The sequence below is a fragment of the Nipponia nippon genome, unplaced genomic scaffold (assembly GCF_047370975.1).
Source record: "Nipponia nippon isolate SJK-2023a ecotype South Korea unplaced genomic scaffold, ASM4737097v1 scaffold_9, whole genome shotgun sequence".
Taxonomy (NCBI): Eukaryota; Metazoa; Chordata; class Aves; order Pelecaniformes; family Threskiornithidae; genus Nipponia; species Nipponia nippon.
The window spans coordinates 48,459,368-48,484,564 of NW_028262413.1; the positions used below are offsets into that span (position 1 = coordinate 48,459,368).

At 53.8% G+C, this 25,197-nt stretch overlaps 1 protein-coding gene across 2 annotated transcripts in view; it reads right to left on the reverse strand.

Moving 5' to 3' along the window:
* Positions 1-5,408: 5,408 nt before the first annotated feature.
* LOC148050334 (uncharacterized) overlaps positions 5,409-25,197 on the reverse strand; it is an 81,046-nt gene continuing 61,257 nt past the window's right edge. Inside the window, exons 1-5 of one of the 2 annotated variants that reach the window (XR_015701571.1) lie at positions 13,639-13,964; positions 12,308-13,157; positions 12,101-12,215; positions 5,628-5,769; positions 5,409-5,518 (exon numbers count right to left, since the gene is read on the reverse strand). The gene's annotated coding sequence lies outside the window, so the exon portion shown is untranslated. Of the gene's footprint in view, positions 5,519-5,627; positions 5,770-7,795; positions 8,713-8,797; positions 8,935-12,100; positions 12,216-12,307; positions 13,158-13,638 lie in introns of those variants that run through there. The other variant, XR_015701572.1, reaches the window with a different exon arrangement.

Consider the following 25,197-nt stretch of genomic DNA (forward strand, 5'->3'; position numbering starts at 1 on the left):
CGTCCCAGCTCCGCTCCCGCAGCAAACATCCCTCCCAAATCACTTGGCGCGGCTGCTCCTGAACTGGCTTTAGCTTTGAACCCCTGCCCTGAGCGCAGGATGAGTTTTAAGGCAGCTCAAGCTGCAAAGAGGCAGCCATCGGGGTGACCGTGTCCCCTCTGCACGGTGCGACCGGAGGCGGTGAGAAAGCGGCAGTGGTGTGAAAACAAAGCAATGAGGAGGTGAGAGACGGGGCGGCTGCAGAGCAGGCAGCGTGTGCTGTGCTGGCCCGGCAGCGGGCTCATTGCATAACTGTTATTTATTTTACAAATCTGAAGATCAGCCCTGAAACCCCGATGGAAGCCAGGCGGAGCGATGCTTGGTCACTCCAGCTCTGCAGGAGCGAGGGCTGGGGCCGCACGGGTGGCTGGTAACGTGGGTCCCTGCTCCAGTCATAGCGCAGGGCATGCATCACACGCCTGCAGGGTTTGCGCCATGGGGAAAAGCATGAATTTTCTGTTGGGAAGTGATTTTTTCATCTTCATTAGCAAACTGAAACATTAAAATTAATTCAAATTGAAATTATGCTGAAATTATGGAGGAAAAAAATGCTTTTGCTTTCTTGGTTGCATTTAGTTGCACATCCTAGTGCCCAGCCTTGCTGGTCGACACTGCGCCCTGCAATTCCCCTGGCAAGGGCTGATGCTGCTGGGGCCTGGGTAAAACCAGCTTTTCTGCACAGGAATCTGCTGGGCTGGTAAAACTCTCCAAGCCCTGGCCGCACAGCACTGCTCTGCCACAGCTCGGGGGGGCGAACCCCCCCCTTCCACCAAAACCTCTGCACTAAAGGCCAGATTGCTGCGGGCACCTCTGCAGCTGCCGGCAGCCTGGCTGGGTGCGCAGGAGCCGAGTAGGGGTGCAGGTGGGTGCAGAAGCCGAGGTGGGTGCAGGAACTGAGCACAGGTGGAGTTGGAGCAGGAGCCGAGCGCCGGGTGCAGATGGGTGCACTTGTTCCCGTGCAGATTCGCCCCTGCCCAAGCCCACCCTGCCCCACCCGCATCTGGCCACAGGCTGCGGACCCTGGGAAGCGGTGGATCTCCCCGCGCAGCTCAGCAAATGTCATCAGAGGCGTAACTATTTCCAGATTGGAAGCTACAGCAGGCAGAATCAGCCTTCCCCTTGTCATGTTTGCAGTCAGGTTTTACATATGGGTATCCACGGCTCTTTTTTTTTTTCTTCTTCCTCCTAAGATGACTTCCAAAGCAAGTGATTTGCACCATATGTTTCTAATGCTCCTATCGAATACGGGTCTTTAATGAAAATAAGTGCAGAGGGACAGGAGTCATCCGCCCGCGAGCTTGCAGGACGGGAAAAAAGCAGAAACGATCTTGCAATAGCTACTCTGTAAAAATCCATGTCCTGGAATTTATTTCTTTCTTTTTACCTACTGTGAGGAATGATAAAATGGAACTTGGCAGAAGTCACCTTTGACACGTGTTGTCTCTATAATATCTCAATCCGATAATCCCCACCTAAGCTTTGTGCTTTACACCACTCGCGGACTCGGCTGCGGACTAACTCTTCGCCAGCCCATTTCATTTCCACCCGCAGCACGTGGGCCGTAGGATTTCTCCTCTACCACGTAGCTTTTTGGCCACCAGTCCATAAATATTTGTGTAAGAGCCTCTCCCCCCCAGCCCCGCTGACGTTACATTTTCTGCAGCGTAGCAGGCGACTTTTTTCAAACTTTTAAATTCCGTTCATTAATCATTGAGAGAAATGTGCAATTACTCGAGTCCAATTACAGAAAATGTGCAACTACTTGAGTCCCATTATAAGCCGGTACGAAATGCCAAGAACTTGATTGGAGTAAAACCACTGCCAGCCCCATATACTTTAAAAGAAAATATTGTGTGTTATCCTAGCGGGTGAAAAGAAATCACAATTTATTTACGCACAAATGGGTCTAACCCTCGCTGACAATATGGGAAAACTTTCCTATCGGCCGTAACATGATTTCAGCATTCCCTTAAGGAAGAGATGTCTCTCCCTTAATTAAAACAATGCCTGAACTCACTGTAACCTCCTGATTTCATAGCAGGGATCTGCTCTGATTTTTCCAGAGGGTTTATAACTACCCCACAAGCTGATGTCTGGCCCGGCACTGGGCTGCTTGTTTTCCATCCGTGCCTTGAGCCGCTGGTCGGGGCAGGCGATGAGCAAGGAGGACTCGTGCCTTCCGCTTCCCAGGCCAGGCTTTCTGCCCCGAAGATGCAACCAGGACTAAGGAACGCCGTGCGGTTCTCCGACAGCTCCTACGGGACGCGGCCTCTCTAATCTTTGCAACCAATTGGCTTTCTTCGGTAATCTGTAATTACACGAACTCTCTCCTATGCAAATCATAAACGTCTCAATCAATCAGCGGGAGCAGCCGTCGACGGCAAGGCTGCGCACACCGAGCGAGCTCGCAGGAGGATTTCTGCCACATGCGGCTTCTAAACTCCCGTTATTTAGGTCAGCATCTCCTGCGGGCTGCCCGGGCGAGCGATAGGTATTACCGCTTATTAGGGATTAAGCCGAGATTTACGCGTCTTTCTTAGCATGTAGCTGTGTGTACGTGGACAGTCGTAGGAGCCCGACTACCAAAAAGCCTGAGATTTTCAAGGAGAATCTTGAACTAAGGGGCTTAGGGAGGTGAATTAATTTACTGGGGCTCCGTAGCTCATCCAGAATAAAAATCTCGTATAAAAGTATAATTTTCCTCTTGTTATTCATGATTACAAAATAATAAGATTGTTTAAAAATCCAATAGAATGGATGTCAATATTGGCAGGAGATGCAATTGCAAAGCACGTGCCAGCCTTCCGCAGCTTTTCTTAATTTTAATTAGGATAAAATTTACTAATCTTACAGGGTTTGCAGAAGCCGGTTTGCCAAGAGGCCATCAATTGATCTGGATGATATTGGCTTCCTGTTAAGAGCCCCTTGCTAACTGCTGTGTAAAGCCCAGGCTTTTAGCTACTTTCTCAGATCATCTCTGCAGTTCTTTTGGCATGTCAAAAGGCCAGATGTTTTTTATTTGAGAGCAAATTGACACGTTAAATTACATTGTGCAAACAGTAAAGCCAGCCATGAGTAAACAGGCGACGAGGATTCATTGAATTTTATGGGTCGCAATAATGTTTATGTAATTTAACAAATTTATGCTTCATGTCAGCTTTACCGCAAGAGTTATTCATTCCAAAAGGAAAAACAACTTACATTACAGCCCCCATACCATTCTGCCTCGGAGCCAATCAAAAGCAAAACAAGCCTTAACATGACAATTGCATAGGGGCATGCATATGCCTGCACACGCTAACATACATCACGTAAGTTAAACATCGTCTGCGGATATTGCTCGATTTGTGGTTTTTTTTAATTCTAATTTGATTACTTTTCTATCATCCAGCCAGAATGCAAACAATGGGGGAGACTTCTGCCGCGCCAAGTATTGCTCCAGCCTTAGCAATACGGATCCAGGCTCCGCGCGGTGCTTTCAGAAGGTCATGTTGATTTTTACCATAATGCATTTTCCAGGTCCCTGGGAACCTACAGCAGATTTAGCAGGAATCCTCTATGAATCAGGCTGTCTTCACTCTCCAGTGAAGTGTATACCCAGCCCGAATTTCACTGGCAATGAACCATGCATTAATATTACAAACTCTTCTGGCTATTTAAATGCAAAATCACATCAGACTTCAGGGCAAGCAAGCGGAGTGGAGCAGGCTTGCTCTGCGCTGGCAGGGTTTATCACATCAGTCTCATTAATGCAGTTTAACACCTTGTGTGCTCCGGGACACGCAGGGCGGCTCAGCGAAAGGTCACACCGCGGCGGAGCAGCGGGCGATGCTCCCGTGGGAGAGAGCTGCTGCGCCGCCGGGGCCGGGACGGCGTGCCAGGCTGCCAGCCCGGCGTGGGTTAAAGGAGGGAAGTTCTCTTTTTTAGAGCAATGAGGCGTGCTAAGCTAATAAGACCTCTAAACTGGCATCAATAACAAATGGCTTTCCACCAACACGCAGCAATTATCAATAGCAGCCGCCGCTGGAGGGGCTGGATCCGGCCAGGCTCTCGCACGAACGGGAGAGCACGCGGCGATATTTACTGGCAGCTCCAAAAGAAACCCCGGAGAGCAAAGGTAAAGCATCTTCCCACACTCAGTGGGTCCAGCCACGGCCTGGCTGGAGCCCTCCCAGCGACGACGGCCACCAGGGATGGTCCGCAGCCCGCGCCTGCCGCCCGTGGCACAGCGAGCCGGGGGCTCTGCTTCCTTGGGTGACGGAGCTGCCCTGGGGATGGGGAGCACGCAGGGGAGCTGGGGCCGGCCAGGAGGTCCAGGGCCCCAAGCCAAGCCAACGGAGAAATCTCCAGCTCACTCTGCTTATAACCCTGCCCTAAACACAATGCAACTAGAGCACGCCAGCTCTGGGTGAGGAGTGGGCTCCATCAGACAAGTAGGATGGACTTTCTTAGAAGATTTTTCACCCTACAAAGTATTGACACACTTTCAAACAGAAATGGTGAAAAGCCACTGGTCAGGTGAAAGCACTCCTGGGTGGAGAAGTGCCGTCTCTCCCGGCGTCCTTCCCCATGGGAAGGGCCTGCTCCGATTTCCCTTCGGAAAGACGCTACGAGAGGCGTTGACGGGAGCGCTGAGCCCGGAGCAGTCCGGGCGCCCAGCACCCGGGCAGGGGGCTCAGCCGGTGTCCCCCCAGCCGCCTCAGGGCTCGGTGAGGCTGGCTGGGACGACACCAGGGTGATGCTGGATGGTCACGGCGTGCTCGTCCCCCATCCCCTGCCCTGCCAGACCTCACGGGTCAGTCCGACCTGAGAAAAAGCTGTAGGTCCCGGTGCTGCAGGGTGTTCATGAAGGGCCTCCGGCTGCTCCTCCTTGCTTGGTTTTCCCCCATAGCAAGGTGGTGCCTTCGGGCTGCCCCAGAGCCCCAGGAGGGGCTGCTAGGGGAAGCTCAGATTTTGTCAGTTTAAGAAGCATCAATCCCCAAATCCATGTTGTTCGTGTGGCAAAGTTCTGGTCTGTCTCCTCTCCGTTCAGGGCACCAAGGAGGGTCCCAGCAGCCACCAGCACTGCCCGCAGGATGGGCCCTCATTGGCAGGGAACTGGGCTGCAACTAATTTCTGCATCTAAATGGCATTTAACACGGTCTTGAAGGAGATCTGTACACAGGATGTGAAGAGGGAACTAAGGGTTATTGCTGTCAATATAATTAATTTCAAGCTAATTTGAGCATCTGATTAAGTTTAGCATTACCATAAAAACTAAACTGCTATTTAAAACCAGAGAGGGGTTTATTAAATAAGTGCTGGAATGCAACAGAAAGCAAAATGAAGGTAATAAAGTCACTTAAAGTAATAAAATTAAGTGAATGCTAGAGATACCCTTTGATGGATCTTTCCTTTACCCTTCCCCAGGATGGAGATCTTCCTTCTTCAGCTGCATTTTCTATACAGGCTTCTGGATTTCTTAGGGGTCTTCCTAAATCTTCACAGAAACAAAACACACAGGAAAAATGGTCAATACAATAATTTTTCTTTGGAAAAGGAGGAGAAAACACCAAGGAGGAGAGGTGGCTGTTAGCCGAGCACATCACCTTGCCGGAGCTGTGCACTTGCAGAAGGTGACGGGCAGCTCGGCCAGCTGGGAACGGCGCCCGGGGCAGGAACGTGCTTGGGAAAGGGAAGCGGGATCCCCTCCGCAGGGTGCTGGTTTGGGGTGCTTCCTTCATCGCCTTTCTGCATGTAAGAAAACATTAGTCCAGTTAGACAACTGGTGGCGAAAACCCTACGGGGTTTCTACTACTGTGCCGTAGCTGGCCAAGACAACTTACCCTTCTCCTCTAGGTTCATGTGTCACCCAGAGAAAACACTTATTTACTCTGAAGGCCACAGAAGCCTTAAAATACAAAGCCCGAGATAACACTGATAGGATCACACAGACATCCAAATTAATTTATACTGCTGTCCTAAGCAGAAGTGACTCATTGATAGCGGAGGAGCACTGTCCCTCGGTTAAACGAGGACCTCAGCAGGGATGCCATGGCAATGGGTCATGGCAGAGGATGAGCTGGTGCTCGCTGTCCCCTCTCTGTCCCCTGCTCCCGGAGCCCTGGGCGCTGCCTCGGGACAGGGATGGTGAAGGAAAACGAAGGAGGCGCGTGCCAAGGTCCTGGCCTGCCCGTGCTGGCCTCAGGATGGGTCAGGGATGGAGATGCAAGTAGTCATGGTCCTCAGCACTGAGCCCTCTGTCCACACGCTCACCGCTTTGCAACACGCATCATTCAGCCAGCTCTGCGGTCTCTGCTGCTTCTGGGTCAAAACAGATGTGTGTGGACATGAAGAGGGTTGATTAAAACCCCAGAGACCTCCAAGGGGAGGGTGGTCAGCTGAAATTTCCAAATCTCCTTTGCTTCTGGCAAAGGCAGACCCAAGGAATAGGGGAGAAGTTGAGACTTTGGTGCATGTTCGGAGCCAGAGCTCGGGGAGGAGGGTGCGAACAGCCCTGGAAACGCAGGGAGGAGCGACCTGGGCGGCCTTGCACCTCCCCAGAGCATGGCCTGGAGCCTGGAGAGGAGGGCAAGGGGAGCTGGGGTTTCCTTCTTCACCTGGAGAGGGACCGAAAGCCGTGACATTGCCCTAAATGGCAAATGGCAGCTCAACAGAGACGGCCCTCGGACACCCACCTTCAACCACATCAAACCCACGAGAACATCAGGACGCAGGGCAAATAGTGAAACCATGCAAACGGCAGGGCTGCGAGCAGGCAGAAACGGCCTCGCACGCCACGCACCCCCCAGTTCGCAGCAAGACATCTCGTACTAGCTTCATGCAAAGCCCACTGGGGTTTTTCCCATTGCTCACCAGGGCCCCGCTCCCCCTCGGGAGCTCGAGCTGGTGGCCAGGCCCGGAGGAGACGTGCACCGACACTCATCACAATTTTATGTAGCTTCAGCAAATATTAAATTCCATCCTGAGCCCCAACTTCCCCTCCTAAGATTTCCATTCGGCACCAGGGTTTGCTGGTAACTTCTATTGCAAGGCTGAGCACAATTTAGATTATAAAATATAACCGCAGGCTGTTTCCTTAATTGATTTCTTTTGTTTCATTCTATTCCTCAAAGATTTGTCAACATTAATTTTTATATGCTTAACACTTTGCAAATACTGGCCAACTTTTTAAAATTAATGAGTTGAGATGGAGATTGAATACCTTCCCTCCCCTACAACTGCAGCAGGGAACTAACACAGGATGATAGCAAAACACGTTATCAGCATTTCATTTGTAAAATTGGAGTTATTAAAAAGTGAATCTGCCAGCAGCCATTGGCAGCTGTATTAATGCTGCTGAACGTTATTCTTGCTATTATTCTAGGTGAGGTCTTCCTGTTTGCATTTCGCAAACCAAAAAACACCACATTTCCCACAATAACGTGATTGCATCTGAAGTTAGAAGATTCATGGGTTTCCCAGGGTTCAGGTCAACAAATCAGCAACAAATCGCGTTCATAGTAAATTGCCGGGAAAAAGTCATTTTTTAAACACAGCGAAGTCCTAAGGGCTGTGCCCTTTAACGACATACGGCATGTCAGCCTGTGATAAAGCATCAGCAACTAAAACAAACAGTGCCAAAACTAACGGTGCCAAATCCTCCTAAGAGCCTCCTCCCAAAGCACACAGGGGTTTGATGTTAGGAGCATATCATGTGTTTATAAGACTCGCTCCGAAAATACATTTTTGAGATAGCTTATATTAAAGTGCAATTACAGGTTAAGTAACAACTTGGCTTACTGCCTAATATAGAGAAACACACTGTGACAATCAGATAATGCTGGAATTAAACAAGATGGCAACAGCTACTGCGAAAGGAGTTGGAGCAAGGAGCCCGCTGCTGCGAGCGATGCCCTCGTCCCGGGGAAGGTGGACGGGGCTGGCGGGGCTCTGCCATCACCCAGCCGCCCAGACTCAGAACAATGAGGACCTCTGAAACCCTACACCAAGTAGCACAGTATAATATCCAGGGAAAAAAGGCTCCTCTCCACCCGTCAAGCCCAAGCTCTTGTGCAGCGGAGAGATCCTGGCTGTCACCAAGGAAACCGGAGATTGCTGGAGCGATCTCCAGCGCCGGCTGCCTGCCGTTGCCTCCAGGGACGGGTGTTTTAGCAGTCGAGTGGCACTCCACCGGCCTCCGATGCCTGCTCCTTGAGACAGGGACACCACTCCATCCCCAGCACGCGCGGTAGGACCCTCGCGAGAGGCTCTGCAAGCAGCAGCTTTCCACCTTCTCACCACGAGCCCACTGCAAACTTAGTCCCAACACTTCTGCCTCTGACTTTGCTTACACAGCGATGGGTTTGAAAGAGCTATTACCGCTTGGGAAGGAGCTCCGAGGGCCATCGTGGGGACTTCTGTGCAGAGAAGTCTCCCAGTGATGTATGTGCAGTGCTGGAGAGGGACAGATGAACATCTCGGTGCCACGGCGTGGACCAGAGGTTGCTCACACCTGGAGCTCTGCATCTGCTCCAGCCCCTCCTGCACCAAAGGGAAGTGGGAAAGGTGCAGGGAAAGGTGACAACCGTGCGCGGCAGCTTCCCTGCTTGGCTTACACCGGGGTGCAAGCAGGGACGGCAAATCCATGGGGGTGGCTGAGAGAGCCAACGGGATGGGGCAGGACTTCCCAGCCTGGAAAGGAGAGGAGAGGGGGATTATGAGGGAGGTCTGCAAGCTCTGGATGACATGGAGATAGCAAACAGAGATGAGCAATTACCCATGACAGCAAACAGGGACATCTCTCCACCTCATCCTGAAAGATTTCACTGTGCTTCTTCACCCTCAAGGTGGAAACTCGTAACGGCTGGTGCAGCACAGCCACCACCCTCGTCCACGGTGCTTCGCCTCCTGTTCCTGGAGAAAGATCAACAAGGCCACCCACCCAAAAATACAGACTGTTACGGGTCCTGCAGTGGCTTTAGCATCACCGAGGACCGACAGTACCACCTCGTCCAGCTCCCGCAGTGCGCAGGACAACGACCTTTACCCAGGATTCACCCTCGCGGCATGGAAAATCTGTTCCTCCACCGCAAGAGGTGGTTTGAAAAGCTACCGCGGGGAAAGGCTCACGGAGCTCCACGGGCTCGGCTCGGGAGATTTTTGCAGTGTTTCAGTCCCCATCTCGATCAAACTCCCTGCAAAACCACTCCTACGAGGGCGAGCAGGGGCCGGGGGCGAGGAGCAGCTGACGGGCTCTGCACCAGCAAACCCGTTAAAAACGTGCCGCTCTCGCCTGCGCCATAATTGCAATTATCCATTCCCATTTTGGAAACAACAGGGAAGTTAGCAAAAGCAGAATACTTAAGCACAGCTAGTTCTCAGCGATATAATTCTCTTTAATCTTTTAAGCATTTGACAGTATTTGCTTGAAAGAAGGAGCAACAAGTACATAATTATTGCACTAATTAAGCTGCCAAAACACAAGCATGCTGCAAGAGCACCTTTGAAACAGTGAGCTCTCGATTCATTAGCATCTGCTGTAAGCTTATTAATCACCTAACAGGCAATTAGCAAGCTGTTACTGTTTGAGACTAGTATGTAAATAAATTCTTGGGTTAATTTCTTCCTCTGATAATAAAGAAAACATTATGAAAATTAGCTAAGCGACAATGTAAATGATCTTGACTGTTAATTATATGATGGTGTTACATATGCGGCCGCCGTACACCAGATAAGGGATGCACCTCTCACTTTGCGTACTGTTTTAAAAATAAAATTGTTGACATAGGTAATAGGGAGGCTTTCTGCATTAGAGTCACAGATGTTTGCCTTTAGCTAACCAAAACGAACTGCCGAACGACTGACACTGCAAAATCAGCAGCCGGGTGTATTTGCAGCAATCACCAGCCCCGCGATGCCTTGTGCAGAGCCCTGCCTGCAGCTCTCTGGCAGTGCTGGCGGGCTCGAGCCCTCTGCCCTCCACCTGCAAGGCACGGATCCCCCAAAACCACCAGGGTGGGCCCTGCTTCCCGAGCAGCCCTGCCCGGCTGGGGCTGAACTGATGGCTGTGCGCGGCAGAAGTACGGGCAGGCAGAGGCGCAGGCAGGCAGGCACATGGTTGGTGCAGGGATGCTCGCGGTCGGGCACCGCTCACAGCCTGCCCTGGGGCTGGACATCCAGCACTCCATGCAGATGAAAATTAATAAAATTAACCAAAACAGCACCCTGCCTGCACAGCACTGGCCACCACTGCAGACAAAAGACTCTCATTCACCCTCTTTCTCTGCAGAGGGACGTTGTTTTGTGGCCCAGGCAAGATGATTTGCCTATGAGGCCATTGATTATCTCTGCAAACCCAGGCTGATGGCATTGACTTGTTATTCATTATTTACTTGGGCAATAAATTGTGCTTTCCTTTCATGTGGCACCAGCCTTCACAGAGTGCTCTACCGTTGGTCACCCACAGAAAAAAAATAATCCTGTGGCAAGGGTCTGGCAAAATGGGGCAACTGCTGAAGTGCTGATGGCCCGTGCAAGCTGTGAGCAGAGGAGTCCTGCCCCGGGCAGAGGGCCCACGGGGATGCAGGCAGCAGAGCAACGCCCCGTGCCAATGCCCAGCGCCGTCCCCTCGCTCCCTGCCACCACACAGACCAAACCCCCGTGACCACGCCACACCGCGGGGGCCAGGAAGGACATGTCCCCACTGTCACCTTCCATTGACAAAACGGTGTTCTGCTACGAGCTTGGCTTTAGAGCTTTCTCTCCCCAAAAAACCTCCCAGCTCCTTTAAGCATGCTCCAGTGAAGCAGAAAACTAATTACAGTGAACTGCACGCCTGTTCGAGTAAGGAATTACCAGCAGCAGAGGTTACTTAATAATCTTATTAATTTAAACTATTTTATCACCATCTTTTGCCCCATAATTATGCGTACAAAATGCACACAGAATATTTCACCATTAAAAGCTTGAAACAAAAGTTGAAGATTAAGGGCGAGATGAGGCGCTTTCATGCGGCTCCAGCATCTCTGGGAAGAGGAGTGCTGCAGCCTGTGGGCAGCCCTGGTGCTCCTGCCCGCTCCCTGCCTGCTCCCCGGGTGCCATCAGCTGCCTGTGAGCAATGCACCGACACCGAAACACGCTCCTGCCTCTGCAGAGAGCGTGTGCGGCTGCTGCACTTCGGCAGATAACACGGGGACCCCCGGGCGAGGCGGTGGCATCCTGGCAGGGCCACCGAGCCTCGGTGGTGGCACGTGCTGAGCCACCACCGCTGCCCCGCCATCAGCTCTTTGCAATTAGCACTTGCCAAAGAGGTGAGGCGACGCAGCTGCTCTGACCCAGCGCGGCGAAGGGCACGCCGGGAAGCGGGCGAACCTCTCGGGGAGGAGGGATTGAGAGCACCAAGCGCGCAGGCAGCTCTGGGGGCAGAGCTCAGGGGCAGGCACCAGCTCAGGCAGGTCCCTGAGCCTCTCACCCAAGCTCCTGAGCTGCTCGGGGTCTGCTGCACCTATTCCTTTTTAGCAAAGAAAACTATTTCTTACCCCCCATGGTTATTTTTCTCTCTGGCTGGTTTGAAGGCAGGCAGGACACCCAGGTAGCAGAGAGAGCAGGCAGCATTTATACAGGGAATTGCTCTTCTGCCTTTTATTGGCAGCTGCGATAGAAATGAGCTTCCCTGGGATGGTCCGTTCCAAGAGAGCATGGGGACCTGCCGCGTTTAAAGCGTGGCTGTGCATCTGCTATAACTGAGTCTAGCCGCACATCAGGACCTCACGAGGACGCGGGCAGAGCCGCTGTGCAAGTCTCCTGGGACTGGTTTATGTTGCAAAGCCGGGCTGTTGCACGGGACACGGGTGCCCTGTCCCTCGCGCCAGCACGTCACCTCCTGCAGAGGCTGCAGTGCCCGGTCGGGGCCGCGTGCTGCGGGACCTGCAGCTCTGCCGAAAACGCAGGCAATGCAAGACCCGTGTCCCGCTGGCACAGCGGGGACGTGGTGCTGCGCCGGGCTTTGCCGCTCGCTCGCCCAGAGGCGCCCACCTGGCTCCTGGCCGTAGGTCTCAACCCCACGCGGAGCAGCACCCACCTTCCCCTGCCAGGTTTGGTCCTGCAAGTGGCCCGGAGCATTTTCCTCCATCTGTCACCACTGGCGACGAGTCTCCCCTTGGCCAGCCTCCTGGCGTTTCTTCCGCTGTTGGATCCTAGAGGAGAAAAAAAAAAATCCAAATGTATTGATTTTTGAGCTTGCTTTAACTTGAAAACAAAAGCCATAAGCAGCGTGGTTCCAAAATACCATTTTCCATTTCCAGAAGCGAGCACTGGAGCTTTACAACAACTGCACAAAACCAAGAAGACAAGGAGGGAATGCCTTGTAAATGGCTTTTTAGTACAAACTGTGTTTCAGTTTTATGGGTCATGGCTGGAGATCCCTTTAGAGCAATGTGCTAAGAGGTTATTTTGGATCCAGCTTAGAGACTGCAGCAGTTTGGCGCATTAAAAAGTAAATTTTTCATGTCAAGAAACAATCTCTTGCAGATGGAGTGCTCATCTGTGAAAAAGGGAAAAAAAACAAAACCAAACTAGGTCAGGAAGGCAGCGCGCAGCGCAGCGTGCTCGCGGTGCCGGGCTCCTCGGGAAGCTGCTTGGATCGTATCGGGGTCCCTTCTCCGTGCCCGGGGTACGGAGGGAAGCCAGTTCAGAGTCACCTTCAGCCGTGTTTCTGAGCAGCCACCTCCACCCGACGGGGACTCGCAGCGGCCGCCGGACCCCGCTGGCAGCCGTCTCAGCCACGGATCCCAGCCTGCCGCAAGTGCAAACCATTTGTGGTTATTCAGCCTGAATCACATCGAAGTCTTGGTCTCCCACTAGTAATTTAGCTGGCTGGATACCGCTGCTGCGTTATGTGCCAGATGTTTGCAGAAGGGCCCAGGGACAGCTGTGCCTTCAACCTCGACCGAAACCAAAAAAAGTTGCCATTTCCCTCCATAAATCCCAGCTTTCCTTGGTTTGATTTGATCCCAGACTGTTCCTCTCCGGCCGTTTGTTGGTTTTGCTTGGTGTTTCCCTCTGTTCAAACACAGATAATGGCAGCGGGTGCTCTGAGCACGGGCGAGCAGGCTGCCGCTGGCATCCCCACACATCACCTGCGGTAAAGAGATACAGCGTGTGGCAGCAAATGCTGTTTGCTTTGAATTCACCTTAACTGAAATAACACATTTAAATAAAAAAGCCCTCATAAACCTGGCATTGTTTTTTAAACTCATTGCTACTGAAATTTTAATTCTGGACAACACCAGCGAAGAGCCGTGGCAGTTGTAATCAAAAGCAAAACTCAGCATCTGAAACCGTTTGCTGAAAATGTGCTAATTACTTTATATTTTTTTAATGAAAATTCTAGACTTTTTTTTTCCCCAAGAGCAAAAGCTTTCCTTTTGGAAGACTTCTCTCTCTCTCCAGATGGGCCACATGCACCCCTGTGCTAACAAAACATCCCCGTCTCCCCAGGGACCCCCCCGGCGCTGCAGCCAGAGGAGACCGGGAAGCAACGGGGAGCGGCCAAAACACCAGTGGGGAGGCAGCAGCCTGGAGGCCAAGGGAAGAAAAAGCTTTACCAGATGGGCTTACCAGCGCTTCCAGAAACACCAGAGCCTCGATAACCGCGATTACGCAGCAGCAGGAGTAGCATGGAAGTGTCGGTCCCGGCCGTGTGGCGATGTGCCCTGCTCAGCACCCCTGGGGATGCCCAGCGGGAGCAAAGGGCAGGGCGCGGGGCCGGGGTCTCCTCCGGGAGCTCCGCGGGTCCCGGGCAGAGGCAGAGCCGCACTGCAGCCAGCCGCTGGCGAGCCCGGTCTCCTGCTGCTTGGGAAAGGAATGTGCTTTTTCAGAAGAAAGATTTCTTTTTTTTTTTTTGAGATAAAATCCCTTTGGTAGCACGCTCCAAAAGGAGGCCAAAGCCACCAAACAGCCTGAGTGCAATCCTGTTCCTAATAAAGCCTGGAGCAAAGCTCAGCTGAGCGGCTGAGCACTTATGTGGTCAGGCCCACAGCTGTCCTGCCTTACAAATCAGTCGCCCAAGGGCACATTCCCCACCCAATACAATTTCAAGTTCCTCACATGCAGAACTTGGATTTCAGAAGCTCTGGGGCTCAGCAGATATAAACCCTGGGCTGAGATGTAGCATTTTGGACGCCCACACCAATGCTGACTGGCTCCTCAGCATTTTATACATGAATTTTTTTTGCTAAATGTGGCCTCAGTTTCAAGCAAGTTGACATGGGATGGCCCCACCGCAGCCTGTCAAAGGACTGACGTGACCCCTCCGCTCCCTAAGCGCTTGGGTGCCAGCGAGGACACCAGGGCCGTGGTGCTGTGGCGGGTCCTGGGAGAGGGACGAGCCCGCAGGAGGGCACGGGGAGCTTGAGCTCCTGCAGCCCCGTCCTGCTCCTTCGTAGCCCCCCCGAAGCTAAAATAACACTTTGTAGATCTCACTGGATTGAACAAATCCTTCCAGAAATGAACAGACATTTTCCAACAGAGACATCATATAAAAAGTTGGGGTTTAATCTTCTGAGGTGCTGTCATTACCTGCTATTACTATTCTCTCTTACAAGTGTGAAGATCCTACAACTGTGAAGTCAAATTTGCAGTGAAATGTTTTCATTAACCCAAAATGAATTTGAGGGCATTTTCCTTTGCAGAAAGGCAGAAGTTTTGGGTTATGACACTGTGAACGGCCTTGCTCCCTTGCGACGCAGCCCTTCGCTTCCCGCCCTGCTCCGACGGAGATCGCTGACGCCCACCTCCTTAGCGATGCTCCCTACATCCAGAGCGCTCTGCCGGGAAAACGCCGAGGCACCCCAACCCTTTTCATTTTTTTCTCCTGAAGGTAGTTTTGTCTTGGAAATTTCCTTAAGAAAAGTAGATTTTATACACTCTGAAGTCTCTAAACCACCTATCGTGACCGGTGCAAGAGGGTATCAGAATTACACAATTCACCCCAAATTAAATAGCTACGTCTCGATGGCCCTGTTAGCACACAGCCTCATTGATAGCATTGCGAAGGATTTAGCCACGGGGCTATTGATCCATTAAATATTTTGCTCCTGAGTCACGGGAGGGCAGCCAAGCCAAACTGTTTGCCCAGTTTGAGGAAGGGATTAGTCTGGAACAAACCACCAGGTGCGGCAAATTCCTTCGCTGGCAGCCATAAAACTTCCATCCATTCGGCGTTTGGAGTCTGTGTGTCTCTAACGTCATTTCTGCTGGTGACACCGAGTGATGGAGGGACCGCGATGTGCAGACGGTGCAAAAGGGAGCTGCGCCCGTATCGATCCATCGCGGGCAGGCGGCCTTGTTATTATTAAAGCTGACCTTGTCCGGAGTCTCTTCCACAGATACAAAGGTCACAGCAAAGCAAACAGCTCCCTAATGACTGGAGATCCCCACGGTGCAGCCAGGACGGGATGCAAATATCCCGACAGAATAAATAAATGCCCGGTGACCCCCGGGGCAGCAGAAGGCAGCCGAGCCCCGCAGCCTCCAGCGCTTCCACCCAGCCCCTGCAGCTGGCAGGGGTGCGGGCGGGGAGGAGGAGGCGGAGGAGGCAGGGATGGCCGGAGGCGTTAAGCGGAGCAGGGGAGAAGGGCCGGAGCGCAGGGCTGCTGCACCGCCGGCCGGGGGCGGCCCTGCCCGGGGGGCGCGGGTCGGGTCCTGCGGCGGGGCTGGGCGGGGGCTCGGCCGCTGGGGCAGCCCGGTCCCGCCGCTCCGCCGAGGGCCTCTCCTACCCCCCTGTGGCGGTGGCCGGCCGTGCACCGCCCGGGCAGCCCCGCGCCTCGCCCACCCGGGACCGGGACCGGGACCGGCCCGGGGGCCGCCCGCTCGCCGCGCCGCCGCGCAGGGGCCGCCAGCGCCGGGGGGGCCGCAGGCGCCGGTCTCCCACCAGAAATCCCCACCCCGCCCGCCGCCGAGGAAGGCTCCCGCTCGCCTTCCCACGTCGCGGGTGGGAAGTTTTCCCGCGGGATAAACCTGCCGCATCCCGAACGGGCAGCTCCTTCCCTAAACGGTCGCAAACCGCTGCGGCGCGCGCGGTGGGACACAGCCCCTCATGGCGACAAGCCTGTGCCCTGTCGCTTGCTTCGCTGTCTGCCTCCTTCCTGCAAAGCCAGGAGGCACCGAGCAGATGGGAATCCTGCGCCGGGCTCCCTGCAGACCCCGGGGAAAGGGGCCAGAGCTCCCGCCAGCTCCTGCCGTTGCCTCGAGCCTCCTCTCAAGACTCCCCTCCCAAGAGATGAGCGCGGTGCAGGCCGTGGCCGCGCTCCCTGCCCAGGTTCCCCACCCCGGCCCGTGGTGACGGGTGCGTTTCTCTGCATGGGCCCGATGCCGATGGAGCCGGCGTCACCCCCCCTGCAGCAGCATCCTTCCCGCCGCCCGGAGAAGGGCCGATCCAGCTCCCGCTCTGCTGGGATGGATGGGGATAGCTCGGCATTTTTCTCCCAGCCTCAATCTCAACCAAAGGAGTGCCCAGAATTTTACGGTGCGCCTGATCTGGCTCAATAGCGTGACCCAGCGGAGTCCAGAACAAGGCTTTGGGTATTTTTTTCCTGCAGGACTGACTGGTTTTCTTCCAGCTCTGGGAAAATTTCAGCACTTTCAGGTTAGCTAGATGTTACACATACACGAGCTCACCTTGTCAGCTTTAGAAACCCATCAGTCTTTGGCGAGATAACGAGGACCAGTCTCTGACATCTCTTCCAAGATCTAGTAATATTCCAAGCTGCTCTAAGCTCCAGTTTTGATTTTTCAGGCAGGCAGCTGACGACTTCAAAGGCACCAGTCCTCATCTGTTAGAAAATATCCCCGACCGCCTGAAAGCATCTGCCCTTGAGCGGGGGTGCTGCCCACCCGCCGGGGCTCAACGAGTTGGTCGCATCGCAGCTGAGCATCGCCCGGGCAGGGACGCGGGGCAGATCTGGGGTTTTCGAGGATGGGACGAGAGGTCAAGTCAAGGTTTTAACCACCTTCCCAGGGCTGTTAAACTTCCAGGTCTCTTAACAGCAGATGAGGAGGGTTTGATTTCCCCATCCCTGTGGATTTGTGTGCAGGAGGTGCAGCACAAATGTTTCAGGGATGAAACTCTCTCTGGCTGCTGCAGAAATAAACATTTTGCCCCAAAACAGAGTGTTTCAACAGGACAAGCGGAGCTATTCCGAAGCCTTCCCTGGGGCTGGGAAGCGGAGCACGAGGTCCGGCATCGTTGGGGCTGCCCGGGCAGAGCCAGCAGCAGGTCTCTCCGTGCCGCTCCTGATCTCTGTCTACGCTTTAGCACAACGTGGAGAAGGGAGAAATACTCTGTCACGGCGACTCCTTGGGGATTTTACCTTGGATGGCCCCAGCGGAGCTCAGTTTGCTGATTGAAGCACGGCATGGAGATGGAGTGCAGGAGCACAGATGATGCTACATAACCGGAGAGGGACTGAACATTTTCAGCAAATTACCTCTGTTATGAGCCTGGCCATAAAAATCACCTCGCAAGTGAATTTAGCTTTTCTCCTCTCCATGCCCAATCAATTAGCACATGAGTAATACCAGGCCCATTAGGGCAAACTGATGCCGGGGGAGTTATGTCATCTGCTATAGAAATGATTGCTTAATATACCAGTTGGCTCAAAGGAACTCTTACCCATTGCACAACCCCCTAAAATCGATAGCAACAGTCAAACTATATTGTTTCAAACAAGAACACTGCTGGGTAGCTAAGTAAGCTCAATATCAGCGTTTGTGAGCTCAGACACTTACTGGGCTATAAATAATACAGAGGAACAACAACAACGGAGCACATTTCTAACCAGGAGAAAGGGTTGGTTCAAGTCATTACAGGAGGGCAACAAGTGCCACGCAGCGGGTGCAGGAGAGGAGTTGCTCAGAGCAAGGCTTCCCACGTTACGCTGCCTCCTCTGCAGCCACGTCTCAGCAAAATGAGCCCAGCTGCTGCCCTCGGCTCTGCTCCTGCAGAGGACACGGCCATGCTCCCACCACGCAGAGGTGCGGGACGGGGCACCCCACGGTTAGCAGACACGCGTGCACACGCACGTCGCTGCATGCAACTGCAGATGTGTGCTGCAAGGAGTAGGCAGAGCAACCTCTGCAGACCCCCATCATCGCCGGGACCCCTTGGACAGTAACCTCTGCTGCACTGAGGTCCTACCTGATTTCACTCTGCTGTTGCACCCCTTACGCTGGAAGAGAAAGACACCATTTCCATTGCTTTAAAATACACTTAGTAAAGTAGAAAGCAGCAAATAGCAATTACTAAGTCTGAACTCAAGGATCTCGACTCCGTGTCGTTCTCGGTATCTCTATAGGCAGGCTCTAGCAAAACACCCCAACCCTTGCTTCCGTTACCTCTTCCCATTTCCAGGATGGATCTTCTCCCTCCTGTTGGATGCAGAGGAAGGGAAGAAAGCCCAGGGGAAAGGCTGGGAGCTGGTCGAGGTCGGACCTAAAGCAGCGCCAGCCCGGCCACCCGCGTGCTCTGGGCATCCACCACCAACCGTCCCAGGGCAGCAGGAGGCATCGACTGCACCAGAGAGACATTTCGCTGCCTGTAGAGAAATAGCTAAAAGTAGAAGAGGAAAAAGCTCCTCTGCCTTGCCCTGGGGACGGGGCTTCACGTTATAAGTGCAGGACAAAGCACTCTTGATATTAGGTTTGCCAGAGGATTTGAATAGGATTGGCCTGGGCTAACAAACTGTGATCAAAGCTAATCTCTGATTAGCTATACTGAGGAGATTTAATTTAGTTTAAAGCCTTACCTGAAATGCAGAACTGGCTATTATTGCATATCTGCCCGAGACTGCTGTTGTAAAGCTGAAGTATTTATAGTAGAATTAAAACCTCTCTGAAAGCAATCATCCAAGGAAGCAGCAAAATTGATTGCAGCGTTACTGGTTCCAAACATTCAAAAATCATGAGTCAGTCCCCAAAATGTCACAAGATTTTAAAATGTAATATATTTTGTCTTATTTTTATTTTGAGAGACTAGCGTTCATATTTTCAAGCCATGAAGGCTGAAATCTGACTCTCTTCTAAGGAAGTGGAGATTTTCACCTAACACAATTCCAGGAGCTGGAGGTTTAACAAAAGCCACTAATTATATTGCTGCTCCGGTGAGAGGGGCCGAGGCGGCGGTGGCCAGCCGCAGCCCTGGGACCCCCCAGGAAAACCCGGGAGGAGGCTGATGCCCTGCAAAGCTGCAGAGTCTCAGGAACAGGCCCTGGGGTGATGCCCACGACGCCTTTCCACGTGGGTCCAGGGATCTTTCTGGAGAACCACAACTCAGGAGAGCATTTTCCCACAACTGGGGAAGCCTGTCCCGGCACTGAGGGCTGGTGCAGAGCTCAGGGCAGCCCCCCGCTCCGGAGCAGGCAGGGATCCTGCCCCTGCCTGCTCCGGCTTCTGCTAGCAGCACCTCATGGCAGGGGGCCCTTCCCCAGGACCTGGCCCAGCCCTGAGCTCCCCTCTCACTCCTGTCCCTCCTTCCATGCCAGGGCAGAGATGCTGGCGGGACGCACGCAGCAGTATGGCAAGTGGGTCCGGATCTGGCCGCCTTCCCGTGCGCAGGCTGCATCCCCCCGCCAGACCTCTCCTGGTCCTCCGGCTCCCCGCAGACACTCGGCTCCTCCTGCCTCTGCCCGCTTGGCCTCCTGACAACGAGAAACCTCTCCCATTTCTCCCTCTGTCTTCCAGGCCGTGACATGTTTGTCTGTAGGGCATGAAGAAATGATGCTGACACAGTGGCGAAAATCCCAGATGGGAGCGTGTCAGCCAATCTGACGGCCGGAGCCCTGGGCTTGAACTTGGCAGGGAGGTGCGGAGCACTGATGGCTTCCTGTGCCAGCACGCCTCCGAGACACGGTTTCCCGAAGATGACAAGGGTGGGTGAGCAGGACCATCTCCATATCCACTCCCGGACTCCTTTTGCTGTGTACATCCTCTGATGGAGAGCGCTGTGCCCAGCAGGAGCCCGTGAGGACACCCAGGCGTTACACGCGGTGATGCTACCTGCCCTCGGAGCAGCTCCACGCACACCCCCACACTGCCGGCCACGCCGCAGGACACGGTCCTGCAAACCTGCGCCAGCACGAGCCCCATGTACAGCCGTGTCGGCGCGTACGCCGCTCAGCAGCATCAACAGCTGCAGATTTGCCTTGGCTTGTAAACGCGCTTCTCCCTGACAGGGCTGACGGTGCGATCGCTCTGCCCCGTGCTGCAAGCTCCTGCCTCGCCAGCTGCAATTCAAAGAGATTCCTGCTGGGCAGAATGGTATCATAACCAAGCAGGAGTCGATCCAGTTTGGCACGTGCCTGGTTGCCGGCAGCGGTGCCAGAACGGCTTTCCCATAGCCAGCAGGCTTTGGGATCAGCTCATCACAGCGCCCATGCACCACGCTGCATTTTTGGGGAGAGCCGGGGGTCCACAGGGCTTCCTGCAGCCCGGAGCCTGCAGCGGCCGCAGCAGCTCCTTCACAGCAGGATCCCCGCACTAGCAATAGCAGAAATTTCATCTGAATTAGGCCAGTATCCCCTGCTCTGCTTCCTTGCTGCTCTGTGCTGCCTATGTCAGACACTGAGTGGTTTTCTGGGTCAGAGACCTGCCCCGGCCGGCTGGGCTGCAAGGGCATCCCGGGGTGCTGGAAAGCAGGGAGGGGTGACTGCTGGAAAAGCAGACCTCTGCAAGCATCATTTCCTTGGGAAATCAGAGCAAAGGGAAAAAATAACCGTAAGCTAACTAATTCCTATTAGAAACGAGATTCTCTCGCTCTCCTCATCTCCTGCCAGCGTTCTTGATTAGTTAATAAATGATTAATCGTGCCAAGAAAAGCCGACTCCTTCGTCTCCTGCTTTCATCCACCAGCTGCCTCCAGGGGATTTCAAATGTCACGGGCAGATGAAACAGCCTCCCCAGGACCCCACAGGTCCCGCACCATCCGAATGCCCGGAGGAGGGGCTGCACCCCAGCCCTGCTCCAGGAGCGTGCCGCCCGTCCCTCCCTCCGCACCTTCATCCTCTACCTCAACGCCCGCGAGCGCATCCTCTGCCTCCCCTAAACGCTCTGTAATTTACCTAAGAGGAAACCACATGCATCGATGCCACAGAAACCAGCAGGCACGTCTCTGGAATCCGTCGCTCCTGACAAGTACTCTATTTTAATGCTCCTAACAGCAATTTTTATTCTAACAGTATGTGAAGGCACTTAGATTTCTATGCAGTTTTTACTTTTTAATCTCATATACTTCTTGCTGGTGTCAAAGTGTCACCATTTAATAGTCTTACTGGAAAAAAGAGTGTTTCAGATCTTGTTCTATAGTCCACATTGTGAATACATTAGAGAACCACTGAATGATTTAAGAGGAATTTTTATACCTCTGAACATGGAGGGAAGGCTAACGTGGGAGTGCACGAGGAGCCCAGCCTCATCGCTAGCTGCTAAAAAGCTGGGCAGTATTTTCTGCTCCAGGCTCCCCTAAGGCAGCAGGGTTTTGGGGGGGGGGGGAAAAGCACCGCTGGCACCTCCTCCTCCCCCCGAAACGCCCAGAGATGCTGCCTCATGCGGGGCACTCAACTCTCCCAAGCAATTTTTCCCCGATGAGTATTTCATTTTGCAGGCACTTAACACCAGGAAAGCTGATACCCGGGGCCGGAGGTTACGGCGTGGCAAGGAAAGCACACTCTGTCTGTGAAGCGAGGCCGGTTACTGTCGGAGTTTCCCCAGGTAACAGGCGGAGCAATTCCCGGTGGATAACGGGACGTCCCTGGCAGCAGCGGGCAGGCGCAGGCACGGGGTGCCGAGTCTCGCCCGTTTCTGGCCGGCGTTGGTTGCACCGCTGCCGGAGCGGGGCCCGGCGATGCCGCTTTTGGTCCCCGTGCCGATTCACCCCGCAGCCTTCCTGCCCCGTCGGCCTTCTTCACCTCCCAGGTCCCAGGGGCGGACGTCTCGGGGTGCTTTAAAAGAGGCTCCCAAGGCACCTCTGATAATGAGAACAGGAGATGGCAACATGGTTTCTGCGAGATCAAAGCGCTCCCTCCCCAGCTGCACATGCCCTCAGCAATATAATCATCCTGACAACCCCATCAATATGTATTCCAGCTCCACCAATTCCACCCAATTAGTTCACTAATCTCTCCCCGCCCAGGCACCATGCAATGGCTGGGCAAAAACGCAGACCGCAGCCTCCGCCGCCCCGGCAGAGCCGGCGGCAGCCACCGCGCCGGGACCCGGCTCCCACCGCCACGGAGACAGCGCTGGGGCTGCAGGGAGGCCAGGCATCATTATTATTATTACCATTATTATTGTTATTGTTGTTATTATTATTGATGTTGTTATTACTGTTGTTGTTGTTATTATTTTGGATGTTCGTAAAGATAATTTGCAGCCTGCTTGTTCACCTCAGCAGGATTCTGTATGAAACTTGCTGAGGGCTGGCATGCTCGATGGGGCTCTGACTTGGGGATTTTCATATTAATCCAGGCCTTACCCAAGGTCTTGCATCCTATTCCTCCCCGTGCATTGGTAAGATTTGCAGATGGTGCCCACGGCAGGGGCCAGACCCAGGCAGCACCCACGGCTGCTCCAGACCAGCGCAGTGCCCGGCCGGGGCGTCCCAGTGAACAATTCCTGGTTTTCCCTGGGATGCAGGGGCTGAACCCCAAAACCAGGGCAGAGCCTGGGGAGTGGGGAGCCCCTGAGCCCTGCCCAAGAGCTGAGCGGGGCTGCCAGCGCATCGCCCGGCACTTTTCGGCCACCAAGGGCCATGCTTGGGGAAAACACAGCCCAGACCCCGCGTCCCCTCACCGGCACCCCGGGATGATCCGCGGCAGCGGTGGGCGATGGCTTCCTCGGCCGCCTCTCGCCCAGAGCCCCCCGCTCCCCACCCAAGGCACCAGCAGCTCCCCATGCTTTTGCAAGGCTCCGTCCTCCTGCTGCTGCTAAGCGAAGGTTGTCACCCGGGGGTCTGGAGCACTCATTGTGAAAAGGGAGGCAGAAGAAAGCCCATTACTTTAGCCAGGGGATTTACAAGGCATCGTTTGCTACAGGTTAGCTTTGGCTGCCATAATGATCCAGCTCCTGAGATTACCTGTCAAGCCTCTGTGAATTTTAAATAAAAGGTAAAAGGGTTTAACTCGAACACGACACCTCTGTGCATACAGAAATAGCTCAGCTCCTGCTTTCCTACAGAGGCAGGTATGCTCCAGACCCCGGATCGACACTGAGCAAAGCTACAAATCAAGGGCCAGACATGATTGCAAACATATTCTTCGCTCTTTCCTTTCTTCTGCTACAAAGGAGATTGGAGGCACACATGGGCTTTGCTTACATCTCATTTCAAACAAAATATACACGCATAAATAACGCCAGCTGACAGCTCGCAGGCTTTCTGATCGCGCTGCGGAGGAAGATGCCTGATTAGCAGCACTTCTGCAGCAACAGCCCCGCCGGTGCTGCATGGGGGTGATCCCCCCCGGCCGGGTGCGGGGTGGCAGGGGCGAGGGTGCCGCCCGTGCCGGGGGACGGTGCTCCCCGGGACCCCCCGAGGGCCCTGCTGCCATCGCCCCGGCCCCAAAGCAGACCCTGTCCGTGCGAGGCTCGGCCGCCCTTGCAAAAGGAGGGTGAGGAGCAGTGCTGGCGCTCGGCTGGTCCGGCTCTGGGGAGGGGGATCGCACATTTCAATGCTTCTTCCATCTCAGATCCCACTGGAAAATGCTGGGCCTGTGTCTTTAACATGCAACACACAGAAATCTGTACCAATAGGAATCTGCACCCACGGATGCGTGTGAGAAATCTAGGTTAAAAAAGCAAAATTACCTTCTAGGTCCAATGAGGACTGCATGGTTTGCTGCCTATATCCCTTTCCATTGCCAAAACTTGGCAATTTCATTCAAAACCAATGGCATTTAAAAAAAAAAACCAAGCAGAATATTCTAGTCAAGCGGTAACACAACTAAAGCAGACTGACAAATATTTTACGGTGCTATTACATAGAAAAACTGTGATAAAGAATTCTCAGGTCCCAAAGTGAAATTTGGACCGCACAGGCGAAGCAAACGCAGATCGCAAGCTGCCGCGGGGCGCGCAGCCGGCCTTGCCTTTCGAACGGAGTTGTCTTTGGGTATAATTTCACCCTTTCCTCAAAGCGGTGGTAACCCCCCCATCAAAGCAGTGGTCTCCAACAGGGGCCCAGGTACCGTCAATGCACCGGGGCCGCGGCGGCAGGAGAGACCCAGGTCCACGGGAACCCCCGGTGCCTGGAGCTGCCGCCCTGTCGGGAGGGTTTTCCATATGGAATTACCCAAAGGGTCCTAACTCAGCCAGACAGGGCCGATTCTCAGCAAAGCCAGCACGGCACATCCCTTAGAGGAGCCTGTCCTGACAACTCTCAGGTCCGGAGCAGCTCTCTGGAGCAACCACAAACCACTGCCAGCAGTGTGCAGAGGCAAAGCGACGGCTTTTTTTCCTCTAAACCCATTCCAGAAAACGTATATATTATTTCAGCTGGAGTTCCCCCAAAACTCAAATAATTTCAGCCCAAGGCGAGAGCTCAGCCTGCACCATCCGACTTCGGCGGAGCAATAACAAACTGAAAGCAGGGTCTGGCGGTGAATCGAGACTCGCACTGACCGAGAGCCTTTGGGAGCCCCGGTCCTCAGGCTAACAGGCACCGGGGCGGGGTTGCCACGAGGGCGACGGAGCAGCGATGCTTGGCGTCTGCATTGCGAGCTGCAGCAAAGCGGGTTATGGAGCGCGATGGAGATGGGGGGAAGGAGCTGCCAGCCCTGGGCGCCTCTCCGGAGCAGCGCTCACCCCAGGGCGGAGAAATGCGTTTGCATTTCCCTGTATTAACGCAGGCATCCAACTGGAAGATGTAGATGTCTTTTTAATGCACCTACATTTGAAGCCTGAACACATAATCTCTCTATTACACGTATACTTTACACATATATAGTCATACAGAAATAGTGATTTATGCAGCCGCGTTATATATGCAGAAGCTTGGGATCCTGTTGCACAGTGGGCAACAATTTCGGTTTTCCATAGCTATTTATTTGCGTCGCAGCGACTGCAGATGATTAATAGAGCGCGCTGCGGTCAGGGCGAGCCCACTGCTGAAATACAGCCCCGCTTCCAGAA